Source organism: Lissotriton vulgaris, chromosome 1_1, assembly GCF_964263255.1.
Source record: "Lissotriton vulgaris chromosome 1_1, aLisVul1.2, whole genome shotgun sequence".
NCBI lineage: Eukaryota > Metazoa > Chordata > Amphibia > Caudata > Salamandridae > Lissotriton > Lissotriton vulgaris.
The window spans coordinates 1,607,050,058-1,607,066,365 of record NC_141685.1 but is presented as its reverse complement, the minus strand read 5'-3'; the positions used below and the strand labels follow the sequence as shown (position 1 = coordinate 1,607,066,365).

General features: G+C 39.4%; 1 protein-coding gene across 9 annotated transcripts in view; it reads left to right on the top strand.

Moving 5' to 3' along the window:
* LOC147750875 (natterin-3-like) overlaps positions 1-16,308 on the top strand; it is a 131,009-nt gene that overhangs the window by 11,400 nt on the left and 103,301 nt on the right. For 5 of the 9 annotated variants that reach the window (XM_086918315.1, XM_086918306.1, XM_086918348.1 and 2 more), the window contains exon 2: positions 11,515-11,660. The exons of the other annotated variants lie outside the window; for them this stretch is intronic. The gene's annotated coding sequence lies outside the window, so the exon portion shown is untranslated. The remainder of the gene's footprint in view (positions 1-11,514; positions 11,661-16,308) is intronic. 9 annotated transcript variants of the gene reach the window in all.

The window sequence follows — 16,308 nt, the reverse complement described above, 5'->3', positions numbered from 1 at the left end:
TTATTTACATATATTATTTCAAGTGTTACCTAATTTTTTAATATTATTAATATATAATTACTATATATTAATTAATATTAAATATATTTATATTTTTTAAACAGTTTAAATTATAATGAGTCTAGTGTATTAATTTGTTAAAATAACAATGTGTATGTATTATATATTTTTACTATAACATTGTATTTTCTATGATACCTTTTCAAAAATGGTTTAAGGGGACTAGTTTTTTACCGCGTAAGGTTATTGCGCTTCATTCAGGACTGGAGAAGCTCGCGGTTGGGAGTTGCTTCGCGTGGAGAGAGGTAAGGTTAATTTTACATACAATTTATAACTGAGTGGTAATGTTTGAGGGTATATTCGAACTGTGTAGTGTTTTTGTGTGTATGTATGAATTGTTTATGTAGCGTTTAGGTGAAATGTCGTCGTTATAGATGCGTCGTGTATGTTTTAGTTCTAGTGTTATTTTAAGTGTTAGGAAATGTCTTCTTACATGGTTAATGTTAATTGTGAGTGTATTTACAAATGTTATGGGCTATTTGTGGGTGGGTTTCGTTATGTTTAATTTTTTACAGGTTCCGGTTCCTCGCATGAAAACTACATGGAAGGAAGCGTGTTTTTTTCCGGAGAAACTAATGTATGACTTATTATGGTTATATTTTGACATGTATCTCCTATTTTTCGTGTTTGCCAGGAGCGGATTTTAAATTTTATAAACATTTTTCGGGTTTTTGGAGGGTTTCGTATTGGATTGATACATTGATAAGCGTGACCGTTTTTTAAAAGTTGTGTGTATATCACTTTAAATACTAAAGTGTCCACACTACTGTTTTCGGGATTTCCTGGAGCGTTTATTTCATTTTTACTTAATTTTCGGGTTTTTGAGGGTTTCCCATATTGGAATTGTCCTACATTGGAATGGATTGTATGGATTGTATTTTGCTTGATTACGTCTTTTTCATCTACAAAAATTGTAAGTATTTAAAGTACTTTTTTTATTGGGTGGGAAATGTCGATCTTTATGTAATGTGTATGTGTGATGTAATTATAAATATTGCATATTTGTTCTGAAATAATGTCCCAAATTTTGATAAGTTTGTTAAACAAATATGTATTATTTATAATTGTTTAGAAATGTTTATGATTTTTATATTTACCAATATTGTAAGAAGGCATTAGTATATTTTGTTGACATTTTTATAGTAGGCTTTTAGCTATTATTGACAGGTATTCTAATCCTCTAGTTGTAGGATATAGTGTGACTTGACTTTGCAGTAGTCGGAACATTTGTTTAGTTTGTTTAGTTAGTTTTGGACCAATTTGGGTCACAGATTGTTCCATTCTTAGTTCTTGATAGCTTTGTTCTTTTTTCAAAGCTTCTAGTAGGTTATGGAATGTGGGTTTGGCTCTGCTTGTGGTAGCTTGGAAAGCATTATGCCACCCTTCTACACTGTTGTTTGTTTTAGCCTCTTGGTTTAAAGTGCTAAGATAGACATTCCACCAAGGGATTTGGAATTTGGGTTGGCGTCGATGTCCAGATCTGTGCAACCTTCCCACCCAAGTATCTTCGAAAAAGTCCAGTAATGGGGTTAGTTTATCTTCATTCCTCTTGTAATATGGGCTGTCAATTAATAAATTATAGTGTTCCGCTACATCGGTAACAGGAACGTAGGCCAGTGCTATCAATTTTTTAATTTGATAGGCAAAGGTGCTATCTGTTGAGTATAGAATACTTAAAGTTGATTTCTGGAGATGTCTCCATATGCTCTGATTGAAATGATAGTAGCAACCCTGGATTGCTGTGTGGGGAAATCTTTTCAAAATGCTATTAATCATAGCTAATTCGAAATCAATAATTATTTTTTGTGGAAAATAATTATTGATTTCATTTTTGAGCACATTTAATATTTCTGTATAAGTGTTTTGCTGTTTGTTAGGTAGCAAACAGTAAATGAAAGGGATGTTATAGTTATGGTATAAACCGTGGATGGAATATAGTTGATAAAAAGGTTTTGGGCATGGTTTAAATGTTCAATCCATCATCCATTGGGGACACTGTTGGATTTTTCTTAAATTACTTGCAGTTGCAAACATTATGATTCTGTTTGTACTGCTTTCATTGTCAAAAAGGATACATTTGTCTTTATTGTGTGTGATGCACATTTCTGGTGAAATAATAATTTCCTCAAAAGTAGTAGGGTTGGGTTGGGTTGTGGTAGTGAGTCTTTTAGTGCGTGCAATTGTGCGTTTAAGGGAGTCAATAGAGGGTAGTTGACCTGAAGCATGGGCTGGGACTTTTAACAGTTCTTCTTTAAGGATTTGTGTTGTTGGTTTATCACTTTGTGTGATAGCAGTTTTTATACTTTCTAAAGCATCTCTTATTTCAATTTCTGTGACATTGGGGGGATGATTGTGTTCCCTGGTAAATAACACATTAGTTTCCTCAGTAGTAGCCCTCCCATAACATTTGTTTGAGTAATATTTGGTACATTTCCAGAAAATTTTTCTACCACTTTGTCTTTCCTGATTATAAACATAACCCATATAACATAACAGTAATTTATTTTTCTGTGACATAACAAATTCAGCACCTTCTGTCATTTTGTTTTTACGTGTTCTAGGAAAGAGTAGAAAGAAACAAAATCAAAAAACATATATTTCACTTTGTGGTGCAAACATAATTAATGATGTATTTATACTTACAGTTACTAAAAGTAGTAATCACAAATGCAGAACTGTATTTTGAAGGATTTTCTTGTATGTATTTCTTTATTTACTGTTGGTATGAAAATATAGAAATGCTAAGTTAATGTTTACACATAACAAACGTTTTTCCTAGGAAAAAGCAGTTTTCTAGTTTGCTTAGTAGTACATCTGATGTAAACATTACATATACTTACTTGTTTAAATTGTTGAGTTGTAGTATTTGGTGGAGTACATTAAGGTAGTAAAGTTCAGACCTGTAGAGAAGATAGAATAAATAAATGTAAATTATTATAAATAGTATTTGGAACCGTTGGGAAATGGGAATTATTTAAAAGTATACTAACTTCTAAATAAGTAGTTTTGTTTGCTGTAGGTAGAATAGATGTATGATGTATTCAGAATATCTGTAGAGGAAATATAAAATATATAACATGGTGTTAAGAACATAGTTTTCGATTTTTTTGGAAGTTTTAGACAAATTACAAGTATACTTACATTTTTTACAAGGGTAGTCTTGTCTTTTGGTATAGTTGATGTTGGATGTTTTTATTGGATCTGTAGGGAAGATGTAATATGCAAGATATGTTGTTTAGAAAATAGCATTTTTAAGATTGGGTGTTTATTAACAAAAACATATATACTTACATGTTTAATTAGTGTAGTTTTATACATTTGTAGTGTTGAAATAGGAAAATCTCAGAATATCTGTGAATAAAATGTTTAAAATAAAGAATGAATCCTGTGAAATAGTGTTTAAAAACAGCAGTTGGTGTATAACAGAGCATTAATATATACTTACTATCTGATTTTCCAGGTGAAGAAATAGGAGCATGTATTAGGAATTTATTTGGAGTAGTTTCTATCAGAAATGTAGGAGCAGATAAAAATTAAATAAGTGCAAGAGTTAAGAGATACAAGTAAAATAGTAGACTACTAATTTAGATTTCTAAATAATGCACTGTAACTTACTTGAATAATTAGCTAGTGAGCTGGATCTTTAAAGATGTTTGTTCAGGAACAAAATCTTCAGAGTGTTGGCATCTTCTTTCTATAGAGTTAGCAGCAACAAATGGTAGAATGCATGTATCCCTTTTATAGTATGTGTATTTTGTGTGCTTTAATTTGATTGGTTGTAGGATGAAATGAAGCATTGTATAGGCTAGTTTGATTTTTTTTTGTTAATTGGTGTGTTTGTTGATGTGAGAATGGTGGTATGTGGTGATTTCCGCATTAAAGCAGGTTAGTTGTTAAATAAAATAGATGTGTAAGTGAAAATAAATAAAGAAAATGTTAGTTAAATGTAAAAAATATTTTTAAAATGATAGAACGCATTTAATAGAATGTATAGCAAATGTAGATATATAGGAATGTTATAAAAGTAACAGGTATTATATGTAAAATGTATTTTGTATAGAGAAATGACTTTTATTGACAATTAATATGGTATTTTAGACATGAAAGGGTCCAAAAATGAACTCAATATTTTTTTGGAAACAATATTTTAGTACTCTATATTTTAGTAGTCGATATTTTTGTAGTGTTAGGGGTAATATCATGAAAAACGATATATTTGTAGTCGATATTTATTAAGGCGATATTTATGTACTCGATATTCTAAAGAGTCGATATTGTTGACTCGATATTTTTGTAGTTGGTGTAATAAGTATAGAAAGTAGGTATTTTTGTCGTCGATAATTTTTCAACGATATTTTAGCAAGTCGATAATGTGACCGTCGATAATATTTCAGTGATCCGTTTACGAGGAAAGAGGGCAAACTCAGACCAAGGCTTATTTTGTTGGGGATAAGAAGGTGATGATTTAAGAACGGCATGTCAATCACAACTCATTGTTTTGGAAAGATTGACACGTGGAAGGAGTGGAGGAAAGGGAATGTTGAAACTTGCGATCGGCAAAGAGGCCCAGTTAAGGAAAGGGTGGACTTCCTTCGATACTACACCAGCTAAATGTTACACAAACCACAGAAGTGCCTTTAATGTATAGGCTGTTGGTTCTGAAGATGGGTGAGTGATACCGTATAGATCACGGGTACTCATATTACGGTCCGCGGGCCGCCAGCGGCCTGGCAAGCCTTCCTCGGCGGCCTGCGGACCTTGCACACATCGTACCTGTGTTTTTTTTGTTTTTAAAGAGCGACCGCAAACACTGCCGTTTGCAGCAGCGCAGACTCAGATCCAGGTTGAGCTGTTAATTAATTCCCTCTTTTGACCCCTGCCGCCTTCCCATTTGGACTCCAGAAGCTGCCCCTGGTCGCCCGCCCCCTGTGGTGTGTGCAGAAGGTGAGAGGACAAAGGGGGCCCGCCCTGTGGTGCCTGGTGCCTGCCGCCTGCCAGCAAATGGGCTGTGAAAGGTGATAATGCGCCTCGCACAACATCAAAGGATTACACTCGCGCACTTTTGGATTCTGAAATAACAACAACCCTTCTTCGCAGCACCCAGTGACTGCACCAGTGCTGGCGTCAGAGATGGTCTATTCTTCGTTTCTTTTTGTATTGAGATTAACCCGCAGCCCCCAGGCACTTTCTTTGTGTCATTTTCAGAGGCATTTGAAATAGATTTGGTAAATTACATGTTCAGAAAAGCAACGCCTCGAAATTAGGAAGGACATAAATATTTTTTTATAAATCTTGTTAATCTCCATTTTGTTTTAAAAAATGTTCGTTGTGAAACAATCCTTAGACATCATGCCGTGGAATGGGAAAACAGGTGCCCCTCTTTATGTGTCCTTGTGTAACGTAACCGGTGCTGATGTAAAGCACTCCAGTACGTTTGAGTCGCAAACCTTGGCCCAGGAAAGGCAAGAACAGAGAGGCTCCTGGAGGTGTTTGAAGAGACGTTCCTTAGGGAGGACTTTAGTGCTTAATTTGAGCCGGTGGTTGTGGGAGGGCCCACCAGCATTCATTTTTGGGACCCGCACTTCTTTTACCTTAACAGATTTTGATGCAAACAAGAGACAAACGCACAAAAGGAGAGAAAGAGAAGGAAGAAAAAGACGGAAAATAGTAGCAGAGGGAGAAAGCAGCAATGGAAATAAAACCGACAAGAGTGAGATAAATAGGCAGGGACTGTCTGGGGTAGATTAAAGAGACATGAGATGGAATTTTGCAGCCTTGGTATTGTGCACCCTGACCTCTGATAGTGCAGGCCGTGGGCTTCTTAAATAACCTTTGGGTCCTGGCACTTATTCATTTTCAAATTAGGCTCAGGGCAAGATATAGTACTAGAATAATAAAAATAAATATTATAGTGCACCCTAAATATACACTCCCAGAATATTGTGGGGTTAAATATATATGGGTAAGTACAGATTTAATATATCTAACTCGCTGACTCAGAGAGAGACTGAATGACAGAGTGAGACTGACTGAGATTGACTAGGAGAGAGACAGCGAGAGACTGTGACTAAGAGAGAGATTGACTGACAGAGAGACTGACTGACTGAGAGAGAAACTGGCTGACGGAGAGAGACTGACTAAGAGAGAGACTGACTGACTGAGTTAAAGACTGACTGTGGTAGAGAGACTGTCTGACAGAGAGAGAGAGAGAGAGAGAGAGAGAGAGAGAGAGAGACTGACTGACAGCGAGAGAGACCGACTGACAGCGACAGAGACCGACTGACAACGAGAGAGATCGACTGACAGAGAGAGAGACCAACTGACTGAGAGAGAGAGAGAGCGACTGACAGAGAGAGAGAGACTGTGATGGAATTGGAGTCAAAGTGTGTATGAAGCTATGCAATGCCTCTTAAGATTGCTATTGTCTACTAATAAAAATGTATTATCAAAATGTGCTCTTTGTAGTTACATCTCCTTTAAAATACAGCATTGTCGCATTGTCTCTTTTGAAACGGTTGCATTTTTTTTTACTTTGGCCCCACCCCTCCCACTGACTCCGCCCCCCCACTGGCCCCACTCCTACCAGTGTGGCCCTCGGCCACAAACCACTCTGTAATTTTGGCCCCCGACAGAAAGTTTGTGAGTACCCATGGTATAGATATATATTTAAATTGTAACATTTTCTTTCTAATCCCTTGCTCATATGTAAAGCCTATTGTAGATGTTCTTCTTCCCAGCCATCACTACATGACCTTGCTGGTTTTCACTCTGGCATATGAATTACTCTCGGACTTTTTAGGTTACCTGGCATGTTAAGTCCAATTCAATCTTACCAATCAGCCAGACAGGCACCAAGGGTTCAGGACTAGCTAGTTCAGCAGTGTTTCACCTGAATGGAATGCTCCGTGGTTTTTTTCTTTACCAGAGATTATGTGCACAACACTTTTGAATATGATGATACTCCAGTAATTGGAGTCAGGCTGGTTGGCATTCACTATACTGCTCACTACTCTCCTATGACTGTCATTCAACATGCTCCTTTCCTTAACTCCTCCTGGGTATCTTTTTTTCTCGCCATTCTCTCCATCTTGTTTTTCCAATGTGTCACCTTCTGTCCTCTCTTATGTATCTCTCATCTCTCTTGTCACTTTTAATCTTCATTTCAATTTTTCTCCTTTCAATTTCTTTCACTGTCTACTGCCTATTCTGTGGTGATTGTTTCTCTTCACTATGAAGCTTTTAGCTTTTCTTATTCTGAGTTTTCTCTTCTCTCTACCGTTGTCCACATCTTTCATGCGTCTCATTCAGTTTCTTCAGTTCCTACCATAATTTGAATGCACGCTGCCTATTTTTACTGCGGCACATCGCCATCTTCTTTATCCGTGGACTCTTCTCACCCTTTTCCTACTACCATAAACTGTGTCATTTTGCCCTTTTTCACCCTTGCCATCTCTTCCCCATTTCTCTGGGGGAAGCTCTCTCCTACTGCTGGCACGCCTTGGAAGGAGTCCTGTACTTCGGTGTATGAATTTGTGCCCCACCACTGTAAATGTTCACCATCCGCCACTGACTGGGGAGGTGAATCTCTCTGCACAGAAGAGATGAGGGTCACAATCTAGATAAAAGGGAGTGCATTTTCAACACTGAACTCAATAGGCTGGTTTTGTATTGTATTTCTCCTTCGTGCCACTGGGTACGTTTATATGGGTAGCCAATTGCCCCCTAGAATCTGCCGGGATTTCCTTCCTTTTAATTTTGCATTCGGTGTGACTTACGACACCAACGGCGAGGCATGTATTTCTTTATGGCTGACATGTATAGTCTTAAGCCTTATTTCTCCTGCCTCGACTACGTCATCTGAGGCAATTGAAAGTGTCCGGTACCCTGCCTCTCATTGCTGCTGGTGTTCTAAGACAAAGTGCAAAATGCGGTTTCCTAGCATGATGGGCATGCGCACACACGTGGGGGGAGCGCTTACAGATGGGGAGCTGAAAACAACGGAACACCGATTTTAAAGTGCCTGTTGGTAATCACCAAGATGGACCTCTCTAGGCTGGCTCCTCTTTGGGAGGTGTGGCTCGTTTCTCATTGGTTGGTATAATGGGTTTATATGGTTTTACCTGGAGTCTGATGAGAGACTTGAGCTTCTCCTGACATTATGTGAATTGAGTTCTGATGGTCAGGTGGTTAGGACTAACTGTGGTATTCCGACATCTGGTCATCAGTCAGAATCTTTGGGAATGACGAAAGGATTAGAGTTTCTTTCGGGTCTTTAAGCTCCCAATTAAGCGCTTGCTACTGTTCTTTCAGTGTATACTTTAAGTTCTGTGTAAGTGTGTTTTCTCCAAGGTCCAGCAAGCTCACTACATCATTGTAGCAATAGATCATTAGAAGGACATAAGCACTGGAGTGACAAATGTCATCCACGCCATTTTCCTACGTATATGCAAGCTTTCCTAAATTTCTACTTTTTTTTGCAGCGTTTGTTGGGCCAATATCCCTTGGGAGTCCTCAAATTGCACATTTAGTGCTTCTCAAGGCCACTATTTTTATGCCCTAAACATTGGGAAAACCCCCTCCTCTAGTCACAGAGATTTATTTAGCTATATATTTTTTATGGCTGCTCTGTTACTCCTTTTTTAGGGACTGTTTGTATGTGAATACACATAGTCTGCAACAGAGCAGTGCTATTGAAGCCTTAATCGGAAGGCCCAACTGCTCTCCTGGCTTTGCACTACTGTTGCTGATGGCATTGCACACATCAGACCCCAGCCAGCATAGTGACATCTGAGATGCTGACCTGACCAACTAAGCTTGTGCTTTCCTTAGCACAAAATTGGAAGCGTGCTACAGAAGAAAAGATCTTGGCAACTGTAGAGTTTTACGAACTTCTGAATCCTCTCAAGCCCATTACCTAGACGGGGGTGTGATGCTGAACTATTGACTATTGCTACAATTAGGTGAGGCTCTGTCTAGGAAGATCACTTCTCACTGCATAGGCTTTTCTTGTTTTTGCTCTGCTTTCATCCTGTCATGTGCAGTGGTCTGGAATGCACTCAGCTAGACAGATTGAGTGACCCATGTGGTCTGTTGTGACCCCTATGTGCACTTGGCCTTGCACCACTTTGTTCTTTCTTATACCAACTGGTCTCTGTACTTCAATTATGTCCATAACTCACCCACGATCCCCAAGAGATTGCCCTACTTCCTACCTTGCAGGTAAGAGGTATTCTGTCACTTGAAATATTGTTAATTCTGTGTGTTCTTTGGGATTTTTGATCATCGTGAATATCTTGGTTCACATATCTTGAAAGATTTTGACTTGCTACAAGGTACCCATTTCGGAGGGAGACTGTGATAGTCAATTGTTATAGTGTGATCTGTTGTTTCCAATTACGGTTCATGAACAGTATCCATTTGCGCAGCCTACCTGACCATATAGCTGTTTCCATACTGCTCTGTATTGTTTTTGTGTTTTACTTGTTCAGCAGTGGTATGTTCCAGGTGTGTTTTGATCTTCAGAAATATTCAAACTCTGGTTGAAGCTTTGGCACTATCAATATTTCTCTAACCCCATGTAGATTGTAAAGCCATGGGCCCTGGTTTTCTTTACTACATTGCTTTATCATTGTATTAATTGAATATTGTGTTACATACAGATTTTTTTCTGAAATTTAAAATTTAGGATCCTAGTATTTATATAAGTAAATACATTTAAGCAGGTTTATATACTATTAAAGGATTGTGTTATCACACAACTTTGGCTAGTCCGCCATATCTTTAGTACAACTGAAGTAATTGCATTATAGTGTGCCTAGATTCATCCTTCACCATAGACTGCTCATACGCATTCACGCTGAGATCTAAGGAGGGGGCGTGGCTTCGGTGTCAAAGAAGATGGCCGCCTGACCATAGAGCTCCGTGCCGCATCAAGGGCTCATTCCACGCCCGTAGCCAGCGAGGCTACTTTTAGATGCATAATGAGAGGTTTTCTTTTAAGGGACGGTTAGAGGCGAGGAAGTCACCCTTTCTAATGTCTTTTGGCCTCCCGCAAGCATGTTTTTCATGGCAATGCCACCTGCTCTAGAGGTCTGTGAGAGGAGAGGCAGCCATTTTATGGAGGTCTTTCTCCATGGATTCCCTTAAGTGCCGAGGTAATAATTTGGTTGCTCCTTGGTTACCAACATCTGTGCCTTTACTAAATTGTAGAAAATAGATGGCAGCCTTATATCAATTAATGTTCCAGCGGTTTAGTGAAACTTCTATCTCGTCTCCTGGTTTTTAGCCTCTCCCTGGCTGTGCTCTTACTTTAATTTGGCAAGGCATCTATATATGGGCGGGTCTAGGAAGCTCAAATTATCTATTAAACTTGCTGTTTCCAAATCAGTCTCTTTGAAATCGTCAGCAGCTTGTTCCTCAGAGATGGCTTTGCACATCCCAAGCGAATTTGTGCACTCTGCTATTCCAAGACCCTCTACATCTCATTTGTCTAATTTGAAACCTTCTTGCATTTCTTCTGCGAGCAAAAGGCTTAAAGAGGATCCTCCCTCAGCTATCTCTTTAGAGCTTTTACTTGAGGATTGTGTGCATTGAGACCTTTTGTTGCAGAGACCAATAAACCTATTCAAAACCTAGAGTACAAATGGTCGATGATGGAAGCCAGGGTGTCTACTGTTGAACAGAGAGTAAGTGATAACCATGACAAAGCGAGTAAAATAGGCTCCCTGGAGAGTTCTTTTAGAGCGTCGCACAAAAGATATGGAAAATAGAAATAGGCAGAAAAATCTACACATTCACTCCCTGCTGGAGGGACTTTAGGGACAGGACATTATTTCCTTTTTAATTTCTTGGCTTCCACAGTTCTAAGATATGCCACCAATTACATCATTACACATTCATTGAGCTCTCGGGCTGGGGCAATGTCCATCCTCCACATTATCATCAGTTAAACCCAGCGGTACCATTATTTTCTTTTTGGAATTTATTGACCTCTTGAACGTACTTTGAGCCCTTAAGTCCAAAAATAGTTACTTTAGTCATGGAAAAATATTTGTATTACTCATGATGTTTCTAATCTTACTGCCTGTAAGGAATTTTTCGACCTCCAACCTGTGCTCTGCTACTTAGGAGCTAATTGCCTATTTCAACCTTACTCTTTCAATGATATATATGAAAACAACATTACAACCTATGAAGATCCCGTGAAGCTTAAGAACTTCCTCCAATCTAACACTACTGATTAAATGGATACTGCAGGACTTTAGAATGGATGATTTATTTGGTTGCAATAATTCCCATTTTTGATGATATATTTGCTCGGCTAATGGGTTATATTATATTGTCTACTTTCTGTTTGATGTCTTTGCTTTTAATGTCTTTGTATTTATGTATTCAACCAAGTCAAGCATTCTATGTTCATGTTTTTTTGTTGTTGTTTTTTTGTTTGTTTTTGAGGGCTACTGAAATTGATCATAGTTACGTGCATCAATCTTATACAATTTTTATCATTCTGCTCTGGTGCTGATCCTTCCACCTACTTGAGGTGCTGTCTTAGTTGTGTGTTGTCATCATCCACATTTATTTTAAGTCGACATTCCCAGGTATTTATTTAGTCATCACTTGTTCGATATGTACTGTCTATTTTGGGATATGCTATATTCCCTATCTTGCTTTTTTCCTTTCCCTCCTTTTCTCCTATTCCCTCATGTGACCTCCTCCTCATAAAGTTTTCTGTTGTGTTTACTTAAACTACTGTTTTGTCCTTATGGCACGCGCAGCATGTTCTCCGCACGCGCTGCCTGCCGGTGTATTATGACGTCAGGGTGTTCTACCTGACCACCGGCAGGCTGACAGTTAGAATGACAGTTGCTCGCCTACGGCACTTGTGGTCAGACGTACTTTTGGTATCAGGTGTTACCTTATATAATAAAGGCTTTACTACTTACCGGTATCTTGTCATCTCTACAATTGGCGACGAGCGGAGAGCCTGATACCACGAGGAACCCATGCAGAGCCAATTGAGGTCGGTGTTTGGGTACGTTTTGGACTGCAACCACACTGTTGGAATTCCATTTAGAGGAACAGACCTGGCGGAACCGAAGGGTGAACTGCTGACCGTCCGACGTGTGAGAGTTATGAGGAAAATAAAAACGCACAGCAGCGTTATTGTCCTCGAGTGCAATTTGAGCATTCCCTCATTCGAATCATCAACCTGTAATGGTGAAGCACTGCGGAGAAGGGTAGGGTAAGACATAATTACCCTGTTGTTGTGTAACCCTGTGCGTGAATGAGTAATCACGATTCTCCAGTGTAAATGATAAATGAGGATGCCTTGGTGATTTCCATGATACACCGCCTGCGAGTTTGAATCCAGTTGCTCCCCACTCTCTTGCCGATTGTCGGATGTGGAAGTTAAGGGCAGATCTGGTGTGGAGATTGCCTGCATGTCAAGATTGACTTCACTGACCGAGGCGGCGTGTCACAGTCCTAGTCGGCGTGTAGAGGGGCAGAAGAACAGCGTTTGAACGAAGGAGTGTCTCTGCGGGTGGAAACACAAAGCGAGTTCGTTGAGCAAAAGAGTGTCTCCGCGTGTGGAAGTACTAAGCGAGCTCCGCCTTCCTGCGCATCAACACGGAAAGCCCTGAGGAGAGAATCCTGTCAGGCGGACCTGTGACATCAATGGAACGTAACGTGAGGCGACGTCGGCAGCCATTTTGAGTGAGTGATTAATCTTGTGTGTCATCTGCCGGTGATACGCACACCTATACACTGAGAAAGAAAGAGGCTTCTTTTTGCATCGGAGAGCAAATTTAAGGGGGAATTACCTGTGTAAGAAGGAAATATATATAAACAAAGATTTTTTTTGCGTGTTATCAAAATCGATGACACGCACATCGGAATTTGAAAATAACTAATGGACAGTGGTAAACAAACAAAAAGAAATATATCCTTCAGTTTGTTGAGAGTATCCAGAGGTTTAGGGCATTGACAGCGCCTTGAGACCCTACGGGTATGTAGCGCGCTTTATAAGTGTCACTGATTGATTGATTGATTGATTGATTGACTAAGGATTATATATATATAAATTCTCCACTATCCTGAAGGGTATTTAACACACATAATGGCTACAGGAAATATTTGGAATCTTTCACCACCACAACCTTTCATACCCTCTACTGGTGATGACGCACTCAAATGGGAAGAGTGGAGGGAGTATTTCGAAAATTATTTATCCACTTTTGAGGGGGAAGAGGAGTTGACCCCAGAAAAGAAAAAGAAAATCCTACTTCATTGTTTAGGAGCAAAGGCAATGAAGATATATAATAGGATAAACTAAAAAACTAGGCCAGGTGATGTATATGATAATGCATTAGAAGATTTGACCATGTATTTGAAGCCTACTATCTCTATTTCCGTTAACAGATTCAAATTTTTTCAACGCAAGCAAGCACAGGAAGAATCTATCGAAGATTATGTTGCTGCGTTGAAAAACTTGGCACTTACCTGTAGATTTGGGGCATTACATGACAAATTGATTCGTGACCAGATTGTTATGAGATCCTCAAATAAACACGTACAGGAGAAATTGTGGGCGAAAGGTGAATTGCCATTGGAAGACGTAGTTGAAATTGTGAAATGTACAGAATTAACAGGGAGATGTGCTAAAGCTGTATTACTGGAGGAAAAATCCCCTGTCGAGGATAAATCCACTGTAGCTAAGGTCATAAGTTCTAGGAAAAGTTATAGTAAACCTAGTTCTGGAAACGAAAAGAGCCATAAAAGTAAGCTTTCAGATGAGAGGAGGTGTTATAGATGCGGCAGTAGATACCATCTAGCAAATGACAGGTCTTGTCCTGCAGTGAGACAAAAATGTTCTAATTGCAGTATGGTAGGACATTTTGGTGTTATGTGCCCTAAGAAGCAAAAGAACAATAGAAATGTAAAAGCAGTAATTTCAGAGGAAGAAGAAAGATTTACATCTTCAGAGGAAGATGATATGAACTTATTTGTGTTAAATGTAGAAGATAAGGTGAACAAAAAAAAGAAACCTATCTGTGACATGAATATTGGCGGGGTTGATATGTCTATTGTGGCTGATTCTGGCTCGCCATATACCATAGTGAATGAGGAAGTATGGATGGAGAAATTTGTACCTGTAATAGGGAAGAAATTGTTGAAACCAGATGTTTTTCCTAAATCATTTAATTATCAACCCATAGAAATGTTAGGTTACAGGGAACTCGAGTTCAAATTTAAATCCCGCAATGCATATGGCAAACTGTACGTCTCCAAGGTTGGTCCATCCGTGTTGGGATGGATGGATCAGGGAGAATTAGGTATTATTCTAGATCCTAACAGTCCAGATCCTGTCCTCATCTTGCAAACAGAAGAAGAATGTAACAATTTCTACAAGAAAAGGTATCCTGGGGTATTTTCAGAGAAAATTGGGAGACTTAAGGGTTTCGTCCACGAAATCAAACTTAAGAGGGACGCCATACCCTGCATACATAAGTCTAAAAACATACCTTTTTCCATCATTGGTGAAGTGGAAAATGAACTAAAAAAATTGCAGAGAGAGGGCATCATTGAACTGGTGGAATCGGCGGAGTGGGTTTCGCCTTTGCTGGTCGCGAAGAAGCCTAATGGCAAGCTTCGTCTATGCATTGACCTACGCGATCTAAATAAAAACATTCTAGTAGATCAATTTCCCTTGCCAAAGATTAGCGAGATGCTGTCCCTTACAAATGGTGCAAAATGGTTTTCTACAATTGACCTGAGCTCTGCTTACCACCAGGTGGCATTGCATCATAAAAGCAGAAGTCTTACAACATTCGTGACCCCGCTGGGGTGTTTTAGGTTCAAGAGAGTACCTTTTGGACTGGCCTCTGCTGCGGCCATGTTTCAGAGGTTGATGAGTGAACTCTTTAAAGGTGAAAAAAATCTATTGATTTTCCAAGATGACATCATGGTAACTGGCAAAAGCAGAGGTGAACATGATGCCAAGCTAAACAGAGTCCTTGGGTTGCTGGAACATCACAGGCTTACGGCGGATCTGCGTAAATGCAAATTTGCTGCTAATAAAGTCACCTATTTAGGGCATGAAATTGATGGAAATGGTATAAGACCAAAGGAAGAGCTGCTAGCAGCAATTAGGGATGCACCTTCACCCAAGAATAAGGAGGAGGTCAGAGCATTTTTAGGCTTATCTGAATTCTATGCTAAGTTCGTAAAGAACTTCTCCTCTAAAACCTTACATTTAAGGGAACTCATTAAGCAAAAAAATAAATTTGAGTGGAATGCTGTTTGTGAGGAAGCGTTTAGAAGGATAAAAGAAGACATTTGTGGTGCTCCACCCCTTCAAGGGTTCAATCCCTCCCTGAAAAGCATAGTTACCACAGATGCTAGCAACAAGGGGTTGGGCGCAGTACTTTCGCAGGTGAATGGAGAAGGTAAAGAGGTTACCATTGCTTTTGCCTCTCGGTCGATCACGCCCACTGAGGTGAGGTATTCTGTGATTGAGAGGGGAGCACTGGCATGTGCGTGGGCACTCAACCATTTCAGACAATACATTTGGGGATACAACATCACGCTTAGAAGCGATCACAAACCTTTGGTAAAAGTGCTGTCTACTAAGGGTCTCCAGGTCGCTTCCCCCAGATTATCCAGGATCTCCATGAAAATGTTAGAGTATAACTATGAGGTTGTATACCTTCCCGGGGTGAGAAACAAAGTGGCGGACTGTCTAAGCCGTCTACCCCTACCTTATGATGATGATGAACAGGTTTCAGGTTTAGACACTTTTTGTATAGCAAACGTTCTGGAAGAAGTGCAGTGTATTTCTGTTGAGGAATGGACAGAAAAGATGGGAAAAGATGAGACTTTACTTGAGGTAAAGAAATACATAAGGGCAGGCTGGCCTGACAAGAGAAAAATACCAGCTCAATTACGTCCTTTTTGGGAACTTAGAAATGAACTGTCAGTGGAAAATGACCTGATTTTAAGGAGTGGGAAGGTGGTTCCACCTAGAGATGTGCGTTCTAAACTCCTGGATATTTGCCATGAAGGGCACCTTGGAATCGGTAAGACCAAAAGCAGAGTAAGAAATTCATACTGGTGGCCAGGGTATGACTTGGACATTGAAAGAAGTGTAAGAAATTGTACAGCCTGTGAAAATTCGGATAAGACAAAACAAACATTGAGACCACCTCTTCAACCACTGTCTTGTCCTAACATGCCATGGGTAAGACT